General features: G+C 50.0%; 1 non-coding gene across 1 annotated transcript; it reads right to left on the reverse strand.

The window, feature by feature from the left end:
• Positions 1-3,473: 3,473 nt before the first annotated feature.
• TRNAN-GUU (transfer RNA asparagine (anticodon GUU)) lies at positions 3,474-3,547 on the reverse strand. Its single transcript has one exon. It is a non-coding gene; the product is annotated as a tRNA-Asn (tRNA).
• Positions 3,548-15,117: the final 11,570 nt, after the last annotated feature.

Here is a 15,117-nt window from a genome sequence, read left to right on the forward strand (position 1 = left end):
GTCACGGAGATAGTCCTGCTCCACTCTCACCACCATTAGAACATATCTTCAAAGCTATCAGCCCAAAGAGAAAAAAAGCGCCGCACCACCACCGGGTGGGCTCGAACCTCCAACCTTTCGGTTAACGGCCGATCGCGCTAGCCAATTGCGCCACGGAGACAGTCGTGCTCCACTCTCACCACCATCAGAACATATCTTCAAAGCTATGAGCGCAAAGAAAAAAGCAAAACACCAATCCCGGGAGGGCTCGAACCTCCAACTTTTCGGTTAACAGCCGATCGGGCTGGCCAATTGCGCCACGGAGACAGTCCTGCGCCACTCTCACCACAATTAGAACATATCTTCAAAGCTATCAGCCCAAAGAAAAAAAAGCGCCGCACCACCACCGTGTGGGCTCGAACCTCCAACCTTTCGGTTAACAGCAGATCGCGCTAGCCAATTGCGCCACGGAGAATATCGTGCTCCACTCTCACCACCATCAGAACATATCTTCAAAGCTATCAGCGCAAAGAAAAAAGCAACACACCACTCCCGGGAGGGTTCGAAACTCCAAGCTTTCGGTTAACAGCCGATCGCGCTAGCCCATTGCGCCACGGAGGCAGTCTTGCTCCACTCACAGCATCATCAGAACATATCTTCAAAGCTATCAGCGCAAAGAAAAAAAAGCGCTGCACCACAACGGGTGGGCTCGAACCTCCAACCTTTCGGTTAACAGCCGATCGCATTAGCCCATTGCGCCACGGAGACAGTCTTGCTCCACTCTCACCACCATCAGAACATATCTTGAAAGCTATCAGCGCAAAGAAAAAAGCAACACACCACTCCCGGGAGGGCTCGAAACTCCAACTTTTCGGTCAACAGCCGATCGCGCTAGCCCATTGCGTCACGGAGACAGTCCTGCTCCACTCTCACCACCATTAGAACATATCTTCAAAGCTATCAGCCCAAAGAGAAAAAAAGCGCCGCACCACCACCGGGTGGGCTCGAACCTCCAACCTTTCGGTTAACGGCCGATCGCGCTAGCCAATTGCGCCACGGAGACAGTCGTGCTCCACTCTCACCACCATCAGAACATATCTTCAAAGCTATCAGCGCAAAGAAAAAAGCAAAACACCAATCCCGGGAGGGCTCGAACCTCCAACTTTTCGGTTAACAGCCGATCGGGCTGGCCAATTGCGCCACGGAGACAGTCCTGCGCCACTCTCACCACAATTAGAACATATCTTCAAAGCTATCAGCCCAAAGAAAAAAAAGCGCCGCACCACCACCGTGTGGGCTCGAACCTCCAACCTTTCGGTTAACAGCAGATCGCGCTAGCCAATTGCGCCACGGAGAATATCGTGCTCCACTCTCACCACCATCAGAACATATCTTCAAAGCTATCAGCGCAAAGAAAAAAGCAACACACCACTCCCGGGAGGGTTCGAAACTCCAAGCTTTCGGTTAACAGCCGATCGCGCTAGCCCATTGCGCCACGGAGGCAGTCTTGCTCCACTCACAGCATCATCAGAACATATCTTCAAAGCTATCAGCGCAAAGAAAAAAAAGCGCCGCACCACAACGGGTGGGCTCGAACCTCCAACCTTTCGGTTAACAGCCGATCGCATTAGCCCATTGCGCCACGGAGACAGTCTTGCTCCACTCTCACCACCATCAGAACATATCTTCAAAGCTATCAGCGCAAAGAAAAAAGCAACACACCACTCCCGGGAGGGCTCGAAACTCCAACCTTTCGGTCAACAGCTGATCGCGCTAGCGCATTGCGCCACGGAGACAGTCTTGCTCCCATATCACCACCATCACAACATATCTTCAAAGCTATGAGCGCAAAGAAAAAGAAGCGCTGCACCACCACCGGGTGGGCTCGAACCTCCAACCTTTCGGTTAACAGCCGATCGCGCTAGCTCCTTGCGCCACGGAGACAGTCTTGCTCCACTCTCACCACCATCAGAACATATCTTGAAAGCTATCAACGCAAAGAAAAAAGCAACACACCACTCCCGGGAGGGCTCGAAACTCCAACCTGTCGGTCAACAGCTGATCGCGCTAGCCCATTGCACCACGGAGACAGTCCTGCTCCACTCTCACCACCATTAGAACATATCTTCAAAGCTATCAGCCCAGAGAAGAAAAAAGCGCTGCACCACCACCGGGTGGGCTCGAACCTCCAACCTCTCGGTTAACGGCCGATCGCGCTAGCCAATTGCGCCACGGAGACAATAGTGCTCCACGCTCACCACCATCAGAACATATCTTCAAAGCTATCAGCGTAAAGAAAAAAGCAACACACCCCACCCGGGAAGGCTCGAACCTTCAACTTTTCGGTTAACAGCCGATCGCGCTAGCCAATGGAGCCACGGGGACAGTCCTGCTCCACTCTGACCACCGTCAGAACATTTCTTCAGAGCTATCAGCCCAAAGAAAAAAAAAGCGCCGCACCACCACCGGGTGGGCTCGAACCTCCAACCTTTCGGTTAACAGCCGATCGCGCTAGCGCATTGCGCCACGGAGACAGTCTTGCTCCCCTCTCACCACCATCAGAACATATCTTCAAAGCTATCAGCCAAAAGAAAAAAAAAGCACCGCACCACCACTGGGGAGGCTCGAACCTCCAACCTATCGGTTAACAGCCGATCGCGCTAGCCAATTGCACCACGGAGACAGTCGTGCTCCACTCTCACCACCGTCAGAACATTTCTTCAGAGCTATCACCCGAAAGAAAAAAAGCGCCACACCACCACCGGTTTGGCTCGAACTTCCAGCCTTTCGGTTAACAGCCGATCGCGCTAGCCAATTGCGCCACGGAGACAGTCCTGCTCCACTCTCACCACAATTAGAACATATCTTCAAAGCTATCAGCCCAAAGAAAAAACAAGCGCCGCACCACCACCGGGTGGGCTCGAACCTCCAACCTTTCGGTTAACGGCAGATCGCGCTAGCCAATTGCGCCACGGAGACAATCGTGCTCCACTCTCACCACCATCAGAACATATCTTCAAAGCTATCAGCGCAAAGAAAAAAGCTACACACTCCACCCGGGAGGGCTCGAACCTCCACCTTTTCGGTTAACAGCCGATCGCGCTAGCCAATTGCGCCACGGGGACAGTCCTGCTCCACTCTCACCACCGTCAGACCATTTCTTCAGAGCTATCACCCCAAAGAAAAAAAAAGCGCCGCACCACCACCGGGTGTGCTCGAACCTCCAACCTTTCGGTTAACAGCCGATCGCGCTAGCCAATTGCGCCACAGAGACAGTCGTGCTCCACTCTCACCACCATCAGAACATATCTTCAAAGCTATCAGCCCAAAGAAAAAAAAGCGCAGCACCACCACCGGGTGGGCTCGAACTACCAACTTTTCAGTTAACAGCCGATCACGCTAGCCAATTGCGCCACGGAGACAGTCCTGCTCCACTCTCACCACCATCAGAACATATCTTCAAAGCTATCAGCGCAAAGAAAAAAGCAAAACACCACCCTCGGGAGGGCTCGAACCTCCAACCTTTCGGTTAACAGCCGATCGCGCTAGCCAATTGCGCCACGAAGACAGTCCTGCTCCACTCTCACCACCATCAGAACATATCTTCAAAGCTATTACCGCAAAGAAAAAAGCAACACACCACTCCAGGGAGGGCTCGAAACTCCAACTTTTCGGTTAACAGCCGATCGCGCTAGCCCATTGCGCCACGGAGACAGTCCTGCTCTACTCTCACAACCATCAGAACATATCTTCAAAGCTATCAGCCCAAAGAAAAAAAGCGCCCTACCACCACCGGATGGGCTCGAACCTCCGACCTTTTGGTTAACAGCCGATCGCGCTAGCCGATTGCGCCATGAAGACAGTCCTGCTCCACTCTCACCAACATCAGAACATATCTTCAAAGCTATCAGCCCAAAGAAAAAAAAGCGCCGCACCACCACCGGGTGGGCTCGAACTACCAACTTTTCAGTTAACAGCCGGTCACGCTAGCCAATTGCGCCACGGAGACAGTCCTGCTCCACTCTCACCACCATCAGAACATATCTTCAAAGCTATCAGCCCAAAGAAAAAAAAGCGCCGCACCACCACCGGGTGGGCTCGAACCTCCAACTTTTCGGTTAACAGCCGATCACGCTAGCCAATTGCGCCACGGAGACAGTCCTGCTTCACTCTCACCACCATCATAACATATCTTCAAAGCTATCAGCCCAAAAAAAAGCGCCGCATCACCACCGGGTGGGCTCGAAACTCCAATCTTTCGGTTAACTGCCGATTGGGCTAGCCATTGGCGCCACAGAGACAGTCCTGCTCCACTCTTACCACCATTAGAACATATCTTGAAAGCTTTCAGCCCAAAGAAAAAAAAGCGCCGCACCACCAACGCGTGGGCTCCAACCTCCAACTTTCCGGTTAACAGCCGATCACGCTAGCCAATTGCGCCACGGAGACAGTCCTGCTCCACTCTCACCACCATCAGAACATGTCTTAAAGCTATCAGTCCACAGAAAAAAAGCGCCACACCACCACCGGGAGAGCTCGAAGCTCCAACTTTTCGGTTAACAACCGATCGCGCTAGCCAATTGCGCCACGGAGACAGTCCTGCTCCACTCTCACCACCGTCATAACATTTCTTCAGAGCTATCAGCCCAAAGAAAAAAAAAGCGCCGCACCACCACTCGGGTGGGCTCGAACCTCCAACCTTTCGGTTAACAGCCGATCGCGCTAGCCAATTGCCCCACGGAGACAGTCGTGCTCCACTCTCACCACCGTCAGAACATTTCTTCAGAGCTGTCACCCCAAAGAAAAAAAAGCGCTGCACCACCACCGGTTGGGCTCGAACCTCCAACCTTTCGGTTAACAGCCGATCACGCTAGCCAATTGCGCCACGAAGACAGTCCTGCTCCACTCTCACCACCATCAGAACATATCTTCAAAGCTATTACCGCAAAGAAAAAAGCAACACACCACTCCCGGGAGGGCTCGAAACTCCAAGCTTTCGGTTAACAGCCGATCGCGCTAGCCCATTGCGCCACGGAGGCAGTCTTGCTCCACTCTCAGCATCATCAGAACATATCTTCAAAGCTATCAGCGCAAAGAAAAAAAAGCGCTGCACCACAACGGGTGGGCTCGAACCTCCAACCTTTCGGTTAACAGCCGATCGCACTAGCCCATTGCTCCATGGAGACAGTCGTGCTCCACTCTCACCACCATCAGAACATATCTTCAAAGCTATCAGCGCAAAGAAAAAAGCAACACACCACTCCCGGGAGGGCTCGAAACTCCAACCTTTCGGTAAACAGCCGATCGTGCTAGCGCATTGCGCCACGGAGACAGTCTTGCTCCCCTCTCACCGCCATCACAACATATCTTCAAAGCTATCAGCCCAAAGAAAAAAAAGCACCGCACCACCACCGGGTGGGCTCGAACCTCCAACCTTTCGGTAAACAGCCGATCGCTCTAGCCAATTGCGCCACGGAGACAGTCGTGCTCCACTCTCACCACCATCAGAACATATCTTCAAAGCTATCAGCGCAAAGAAAAAAGCAAAACACCACTCCCGAAAGGGCTCGAACCTCCAACTTTTCGGTTAACAGCCGTTCGCGCTGGCCAATTGCGCCACGGAGACAGTCCTGCGCCACTCTCACCACAATTAGAACATATCTTCAAAGCTATCAGCCCAAAGAAAAAAAAGCGCCGCACCACCACCGGGTGGGCTCGAACCTCCAACCTTTCGGTTAACAGCAGATCGCGCTAGCCAATTGCGCCACGGAGAATATGGTGCTCCACTCTCACCACCATCAGAGCATATCTTCAAAGCTATCAGCGCAAAGAAAAAAGCAACACACTCCACCCGGGAGGGCTCGAACCTGCAACTTTTCGGTTAACAGCCGATCGCGCTAGCCAATTGCGCCACGGGGACAGTCCTGCTCCACTCTCACCACCGTTAGACCATTTCTTCAGAGCTATCACCCCCCAAAAAAAGCGCCGCACCACCACCTGGTGGGCTCGAACCTCCAACCTTTCGGTTAACAGCCGATCGCGCTAGCCAATTGCCCCACGGAGACAGTCGTGCTCCACTCTCACCACCATCAGAACATATCTTCAAAGCTATTACCGCAAAGAAAAAAGCAACACACCACTCCCGGGAGGGCTCGAAACTCCAACCTTTCGGTCAACAGCCGATCGGGCTGGCTAATTGCGTCACGGAGACAGTCCTGCGCCACTCTCACCACAATTAGAACATATCTTCAAAGCTATCAGCCCAAAGAAAAAAAAGCGCCGCACCACCACCGGGTGGGCTCGAACCTCCAACCTTTCGGTTAACAGCAGACAGCGCTAGCCAATTGCATAACGGAGAATATCGTCCTCCACTCTCACCACCATCAGAACATATCTTCAAAGCTATCAGCGCAAAGAAAAAAGCAACACACCACTCCCGGGAGGGCTCGAAACTCCAAGCTTTCGGTTAACAGCCGATCGCGCTAGCCCATTGCGCCACGGAGGCAGTCTTGCTCCACTCTCAGCATCATCAGAACATATCTTCAAAGCTATCAGCGCAAAGAAAAAAAAGCGCTGCACCACAACGTGTGGGCTCGAACCTTCAACTTTTCGGTTAACAGCCGATCGCGCTAGCCAATGGCGCCACGGGGACAGTCCTGCTCCACTCTGACCACCGTCAGAACATTTCTTCAGAGCTATCAGCCCAAAGAAAAAAAAAGCGCCGCCCCACCACCGGGTGGGCTCGAAACTCCAACCTTTCGGTCAACAGCCGATCGCGCTAGCGCATTGCGCCACGAAGACAGTCTTGCTCCCCTCTCACCACCATCACAACATATCTTCAAAGCTATCAGCTCAAAGAAAAAAAAGCACCGCACCACTACTGGGTGGGCTCGAACCTCCAACCTTTCGGTAAACAGCCGATCGCGCTAGCCAATTTCGCCACGGAGACAGTCGTGCTCCACTCTCACCACCATCAGAACATATCTTCAAAGCTATCAGGGCAAAGCAAAAAGCAAAACACCATTCCCGGGAGGGCTCGAACCTCCAACTTTTCGGTTAACAGCCGATCGCGCTGGCCAATTGCGCCACGGAGACAGTCCTTCGCCACTCTCACCACAATTGGAACATATCTTCAAAGCTATAAGCCCAAAGAAAAAAAAGCGCCACACCACCACCGGGTGGGCTCGAACCTCCAACCTTTCGGTTAACAGCAGATCGCGCTAGCCAATTGCGCCACGGAGAATATCGTGCTCCACTCTCACCACCATCAGATCATATCTTCAAAGCTATCAGCGCAAAGAAAAAAGCAACACACCCCACCCAGGAGGGCTCGAACCTCCAACTTTTCGGTTAACAGCCGATCGCGCTAGCCAATTGTGCCACGGGGACAGTCCTGCTCCACTCTCACCACCGTCAGACCATTTCTTTAGAGCTATCACCCCAAAGAAAAAAAAGCGCCGCACCACCACCGGGTGGGCTCGAACCTCCAACCTTTCGGTTAACAGCCGATCGCGCTAGCCAATTGCCCCACGGAGACAGTCGTGCTCCACTCTCACCACCGTCAGAACATGTCTTCAGAGCTATCACCCGAAAGAAAAAAAAGCGCCGCACCACCACCGGTTGGGCTCGAACCTCCAGCCTTTAGGTTAACAGAAGATCGCGCTAGCCAATTGCGCCACGAAGACAGTCCTGCTCCACTCTCACCACCATCAGAACATATCTTCAAAGCTATTACCGCAAAGAAAAAAGCAACACATCACTCCCGGGAGGGCTCAAAACTTTAACCTTTCGGTTAACAGCCGATCGCACTAGCCAACTGCGCCACGGAGGCAGTCTTGCTCCACTCTCAGCATGATCAGAACATATCTTCAAAGCTATCAGCGCAAAGAAAAAAGCAACACACCACTCCCGGGAGGGCTCGAAACTCCAACCTTTCGGTCAACAGCCGATCGCGCTAGCGCATTGCGCCACGGAGACAGTCTTGCTCCCCTCTAACCACCATCACAACATATCTTCAAAGCTATCAGCCCAAAGAAAAAAGAGCACCGCACCACCACCGGGTGGGCTCGAACCTCCAATTTTTCGGTAAACAGCCGATCGCGCTAGCCAATTGCGCCACGGAGACAGTCGTGCTCCACTCTCACCACCATCAGAACATATCTTCAAAGATATCAGCGCAAAGAAAAAAGCAAAACACCACTCTCGGGAGGGCTCGAACCTCCAACTTTTCGGTTAACAGCCGATCGCGCTGGCCAATTGCACCACGGAGACAGTCCTGCGCCACTCTCACCAAAATTAGAACATATCTTCAAAGCTATCAGCCCAAAGAAAAAAAAGCGCCGCACCACCAACGGGTGGGCTCGAACCTCCAACCTTTCGGTTAACAGCAGATCGCGCTAGCCAATTGCGCCACGGAGAATATCGTGCTCCACTCTCACCACCATCAAAACATATCTTCAAAGCTATCAGCGCAAAGAAAAAAGCAACACACCCCACCGGGGAGGGCTCGAACCTCAAACTTTTCGGTTAACAGCCGATCGCGCTAGCCAATTGCGCCACGGGGACAGTCCTGCTCCACTCTCACCACTGTCAGACCATTTCTTCAGAGCTATCACCCCAAAGAAAAAAAAAGCGCCGCACCACCACCGGGTGGGCTCGAACCTCCAACCTTTCGGTTAACAGCCGATCGCGCTAGCCAATTGCCCCACGGAGACAGTCGTGCTCCACTCTCACCACCGTCAGAACATTTCCTCAGAGCTATCACCCGAAAGAAAAAAAGCGCCGCACCACCACCGGTTGGGCTCGAACTTCCAGCCTTTCGGTTAACAGCCGATTGCGCTAGCCGATTGCGCCACGAAGACAGTCCTGCTCCACTCTCACCACCATCAGAACATATCTTCAAAGCTATTACCGCAAAGAAAAAAGCAACACACCACTCCCGGGAGGGCTCAAAACTTTAACCTTTCGGTTAACAGCCGATCGCACTAGCCCATTGCGCCACGGAGGCAGTCTTGCTCCACTCTCACCATCATCAGAACATATCTTCAAAGCTATGAGCGCAAAGAAAAAGAAGCGCTGCACCATCACCGGGTGGGCTCGAACCTCCAACCGTTCGGTTAACAGCCGATCGCGCTAGCTCCTTGCGCCACGGAGACAGTCTTGCTCCACTCTCACCACCATCAGAACATATCTTGAAAGCTATCAGCGCAAAGAAAAAAGCAACACACCACTCCCGGGAGGGCTCGAAACTCCAACCTTCCGGTCAACAGCTGATCGCGCTAGCCCATTGCGCCACGGAGACAGTCCTGCTCCACTCTCACCACCATTAGAACATATCTTCAAAGCTATCAGCCCAGAGAAAAAAAAGGCGCCGCACCACCACCGGGTGGGCTCGAACCTCCAACATTTCGGTTAACGGCCGATCGCGCTAGCCAATTGCGCCACAGAGACAATAGTGCTCCACGCTCACCACCATCAGAACATATCTTCAAAGTTATCAGCGTAAAGAAAAAAGCAACACACCCCACCTGGGAAGGCTCGAACCTTCAACTTTTCGGTTAACAGCCGATCGCGCTAGCCAATGGCGCCACGGGGACAGTCCTGCTCCACTCTGACCACCGTCAGAACATTTCTTCAGAGCTATCAGCCCGAAGAAAAAAAAAGCGCCGCACCACCACCGGGTGGGCTCGAACCTCCAACCTTTCGGTTAACAGCCGATCGCGCTAGCGCATTGCGCCACGGAGACAGTCTTGCTCCCCTCTCACCACCATCAGAACATATCTTCAAAGCTATCAGCGCAAAGAAAAAAGCTACACACCCCACCCGAAAGGGCTCGAACCTCCAACTTTTCGGTTAACAGCCAATCGCGCTAGCCAATTGCGCCACGGGGACAGTCCTGCTCCACTCTCACCACCGTCAGACAATTTCTTCAGAGCTATCACCCCAAAGAAAAAACAAGCGCCGCACCTCCACCGGGTGGGCTCGAACCTCCAACCTTTTGGTTAACAGCTGATCGCGCTAGCCAATTGCCCCACGGAGACATTCGTGCTCCACTCTCACCACCGTCGGAACATTTCTTCAGAGCTATCACCCGAAAGAAAAAAAAAGCGCCGCACCACCACCGGTTGGACTCGAACCTCCAACGTTTCGGTTAACAGCCGATCGCGCTAGCCAATTGCGCCACGAAGACAGTCCTGCTCCACTCTCACCACCATCAGAACATATCTTCAAAGCTATTACCGCAAAGAAAAAAGCAACACTCCACTCCCGGGAGGGCTCAAAACTTTAACCTTTCGGTTAACAGCCGATCGCGCTAGCCCATTGCGCCACAGAGACAGGCTTGCTCCCCTCTCACTACCATCAGAACATATCTTCAAAGCTATCAGCCCAAAGAAAAAAAAGCACCGCACCACCAGCGGGTGGGCTCGAACCTCCAACCTTTCGGTTAATAGCCGATCGCGCTAGCCAATTGCGCCACGGAGACAGTCGTGCTCCACTCTCACCACAATCAGAACATATCTTCAAAGCTATCAGCGCAAAGAAAAAAGCAAAGCACCAATCCCGGGAGGGCTCTAACCTCCGCCTTTTCGGTTAACAGCCGATCGCGCTGGCCAATTGCGCCACGGAGACAGTCGTGCTCCACTCTCACCACCATCAGAACATATCTTCAAAGCTATCAGCGCAAAGGAAAAAGCAAAACACCACTCCCGGGAGGGCTCGAACCTCCAACTTTTCGGTTAACAGCCGATCGCGCTGGCCAATTGCGCCACGGAAACAGTCCTGCGCCACTCTCACCACAATTAGAACATATCTTCAAAGCTATCAGCCCAAAGAAAAAAAAGCGCCGCACCACCACCGGGTGGGCTCGAACCTCCAACCTTTCGGTTAACAGCCGATCGCGCTAGCGCATTGCGCCACAGAGACAGTCTTGCTCCCCTCTCACCACCATCAGAACATATCTTCAAAGCTATCAGCCCAAAGAAAAAAAAGCACCGCACCACCATCGGGTGGGCTCGAACCTCCAACCTTTCGGTTAACAGCCGATCGCGCTAGCCAATTGCGCCACGGAGACAGTCGTGCTCCACTCTCACCACCATCAGAACATATCTTCAAAGCTATCAGCGCAAAGAAAAAAGCAAAACACAACTCCCGGGAGAGCTCGAACCTCCAACTTTTTGGTTAACAGCCGATCGCGCTGGCCAATTGCGCCACGGAGACAGTCCTGCGCCACTCTCACCACAATTAGAACATATCTTCAAAGCTATCAGCCCAAAGAAAAAAAGCCCCGCACCACCACCGGGTGGGCTCGAACCTCCAACCTTTCGGTTAACAGCAGATCGTGCTAGCCAATTGCGCCACGGAGACAATCGTGCTCCACTCTTACCACCATCAAAACATATCTTCAAAGCTATCAGCACAAAGAAAAAAGGAACACACCCCACCCGGGAGGGCTCGAACCTCCAACTTTTCGGTTAACAGCCGATCGCGCTAGCCAATTGCGCCACGGGAACAGTCCTGCTCCACACTCACCACTGTCAGACCATTTCTTCAGAGCTATCACCCCAAAGAAAAAAAAGCGCCGCACCAGCACCGGGTGGGCTCGAACCTCCAACCTTTTGGTTAACAGCCGATCGCGCTAGCCAATTGCCCCACGGAGACAGTCGTGCTCTACTCTCACCACCGTCAGAACATTTCTTCAGAGCTATCACCCGAAAGAAAAAAAAGCGCCGCACCACCACCGCTTGGGCTCGAACCTCCAACATTTCGGTTAACAGCCGATCGCGCTAGCCAATTGGGCCACGAAGACAGTCCTGCTCCACTCTCACCACCATCAGAACATATCTTCAAAGCTATTACCGCAAAGAAAAAAGCAACACACCACTCCCGGGAGGGCTCAAAACTTTAACCTTTCGGTTAACAGCCGATCGCGCTGGCCAATTGCGCCACGGAGACAGTCCTGCTCTACTGTCACCACCATCAGCACATATCTTCAAAGCTATCAGCCCAAAGAAAAAAAAGCGCCGCACCACCACCGGGTGGGCTCGAACTACCAACTTTTTGGTTAACAGCCGATCACGCTAGCCAATTGCGCCACGGAGACCGTCCTGCTCCACTCTCAGCACCATCAGAACATATCTTCAAAGCTATCAGCCAAAAAAAAGCGCCTCACCACCACCGGGTGGGCTCGAACCTCCAACTTTTCTATTAACAGCCGACCACGCTAGCCAATTGCGCCACGGAGACAGTCCTGCTTCCCTCTCACCACCATCATAACATATTTCATTTCATTTTATTTTATTCGGACATTTCCGCAGAAATGCCCACGAAGGGGGCAAAAGGAGAGTGTGTCTCCTGACTTGGCCCCTTTTCGTGAGGCACCTCGGGCAGGTAGAGCAGGACAGTACAACACCATAACATATTTTGAAATACAATACAAGTTGAAAAACAGTGAATACTATAAATATTACATACATTACATATTTCCTTTACATACACTGTAGACTTGTGTTCTGTTTATTACATTGTAAATTCGCTTCTTAAATTGTGTTATGTTTTTAGCCTCCTTAGCGTATTCAATTATTTCAGGAATCCTGTTGCACAGTAGAATGATTTGGTTATTAATTGACTGTGCACCATAGTTTGTCCGGCACATTGGCCCGACCAACGCAACAGTACGCAGATTATACGTAAGATCTTTGCTTAAGTACACATCAGAAAAAATCTGGAAATTATCTTTAATTTTTTTGAAGATTAACATGGCTAGTTGCATCCTATAGCACTCTGGGAATGGGAGTACATTATACATATAAAAAAGAGACATATTAGTGGGGACCGAGGTACTTATCAAACCTAGTGCGCGTTTTTGAAGAAGAATTATACTTTCTGTATTTGTTTTGTTACACGTACCCCAGACTAAAATGCAATAAATGATTTGCGAGTAGATAAAAGAAAAGTAAAGCTGCCGTTTAACTCTCCCTGGAAGGAGATGCTGTAAGCGTCGAATTAGACCGATCGATCTTGATATTTTTATTCGCAGGTTGTCCACATGGTGGGACCAACTAAGGTCACTTTGAAAACACACACCCAGAAACTGAATTTTATTTACCTGCGCAATATTTTCTCCATTAAAAATCAGAGAGATAGCATAATCTACAGGCCTATTTTTTTGTTTGAAGAGCATAAATTTAGTTTTTTTTATGTTTAGTTCTAGCTGATTGACTGTAAGCCATGATTTTAGTTTATCCAACCAAGAATTTGCAGTTATTTCAATATCGCGAAGATCTAAACCAGAAAAGAAGGCATTGGTATCGTCGGCGTACATGACTATGTTTGGTGTGAACTGAATGTTAACTATGTCATTGATATAAAGTATAAAAAGTAGAGGACCAAGTATCGATCCTTGGGGAACCCCATACTTAATTACGCCCAAATCAGATTTATAATTGTGGAGCTGTACATATTGTTTCCTGGCCCAAAGATAGCTTTTCATTAGATCAAGCGCAATCCCGCGTATTCCATACAGTTGAAGTTTCCTAATTAATATATCGTGCTTTATCGAGTCAAAAGCCTTACGGAAATCGAGAAATATTCCCACAGTGTAAAATTTTTTTTCAAAGTTATGAAGTAGGCTGTCCTTAATACGGAGTAAAGCAGACTGAGTTGATCTACCTGGTTGGAATCCACACTGTTCTTCACAAATGACATTTCTGTTTGCTATAAAAGAAAATACCCTCTTATATATCAGGCGTTCCGCGACCTTAGAGAAAAGCGGCAGAATAGAGATTGGGCGATAGTTTTGAAGTTCATTTTTATCACCTCCTTTAAAAATTATTGTTACGCGAGCTATTTTCATGGCACATGGAAAAATTCCCGTCAAGAAGAGTCTGTTGCATATGTAAGTGAATGGGGCGACAATCAAATCAGCAACTGCCTTGATAGGTGCTGCGGAAATGCCATCTTCTCCTGGTGAGCTGTTCTTTAGTGAGCATATGACAGTGGCTACTTCCTCCTCGGTAACGGGTAATAAAAACAAAGAATTAGTGGAAGAGCTTTCAATATAGCATTCAGCCGGTTTAAGGTCAGTCGCTTGTGTTATATTACTTGAGGATCCTGCCTCAAGGAAATGAAGGTTAAATTTGTCTGCCAGTGCCTTGCCACTGAAGTGAATATCGTTTATCTGTATATAGCTAGGGACAGTGGCTTGTTTTCTTCCTATCAATTTATTAACCGAGCTCCAAACCATTTTTGAGTTGTTAATCACTGTAGAAAACTTGTAGGCATAGAAATCTATTTTCGCCTTCTTGAGGTCTTTGTTTACTTTGTTTCTAAAATTTTTAAACTCAATGAGGTCAGTTTGTTCTTTTGTTTTCAAAAAGTGCTGGAAAAGTTTGTTTTTTTTTATTTATCCGCTTAAGAAGTGCCGGCGTAATCCACTCCTTTCTTGCTCTCTTGTGTTTCTTTACAACAACGTACGGAAAAGCAGTATTGTAGTTACTAACCATTTTTGACATAAACAGGTTGTATGCCTTAGACGGATCAGGTTCTCGGTACAGGTCATCCCAATTGCAGTTAAACATTAGAGAGCGAAAACGGAGAATATTTGGATCGTTTATATCTCTACGCATGTATTTTGGAGAATTCTGCAGTTCTGGCATTGTTAATAGTGCAAAAAAAGGTAAGTGGTCACTTATACCAGAGCTGAATACTCCGGCTAATGCACTGTCAGGGGATAAATTAGTGAAACAGAGATCAATGATCGTTTCTGATGTGCTTGTTATTCTGGTAGGAGTGCTAATGATGTTTTCGCAGCCATGAGACAACATTAACTCCATTAGTTTTAGCTTAATAGGACCATCTTTTGATATATCTATATTAAAATCACCAAATGATATCACGAACCATCGATTAGAATTAGCATGATGTTGAAGCTTCTCTAAAAACTCAAGAAGTGAGTCAGTATTACCATTCGGGGGGCGGTAGATCAGTACTATTACAACCTTGTTGTGTATCACAGTAACTGCTTCGAAATCACTACACACAACACAATAGTCGGGCCACGCCTCATAGGGCAAATTTTGTTTGATATACAAAGACACACCGCCACCGCGTTTTCCAGTTCTGAATACTGATTCCATATTG

Source organism: Rhipicephalus microplus, chromosome 4 (genome assembly GCF_043290135.1).
Source record: "Rhipicephalus microplus isolate Deutch F79 chromosome 4, USDA_Rmic, whole genome shotgun sequence".
NCBI lineage: Eukaryota > Metazoa > Arthropoda > Arachnida > Ixodida > Ixodidae > Rhipicephalus > Rhipicephalus microplus.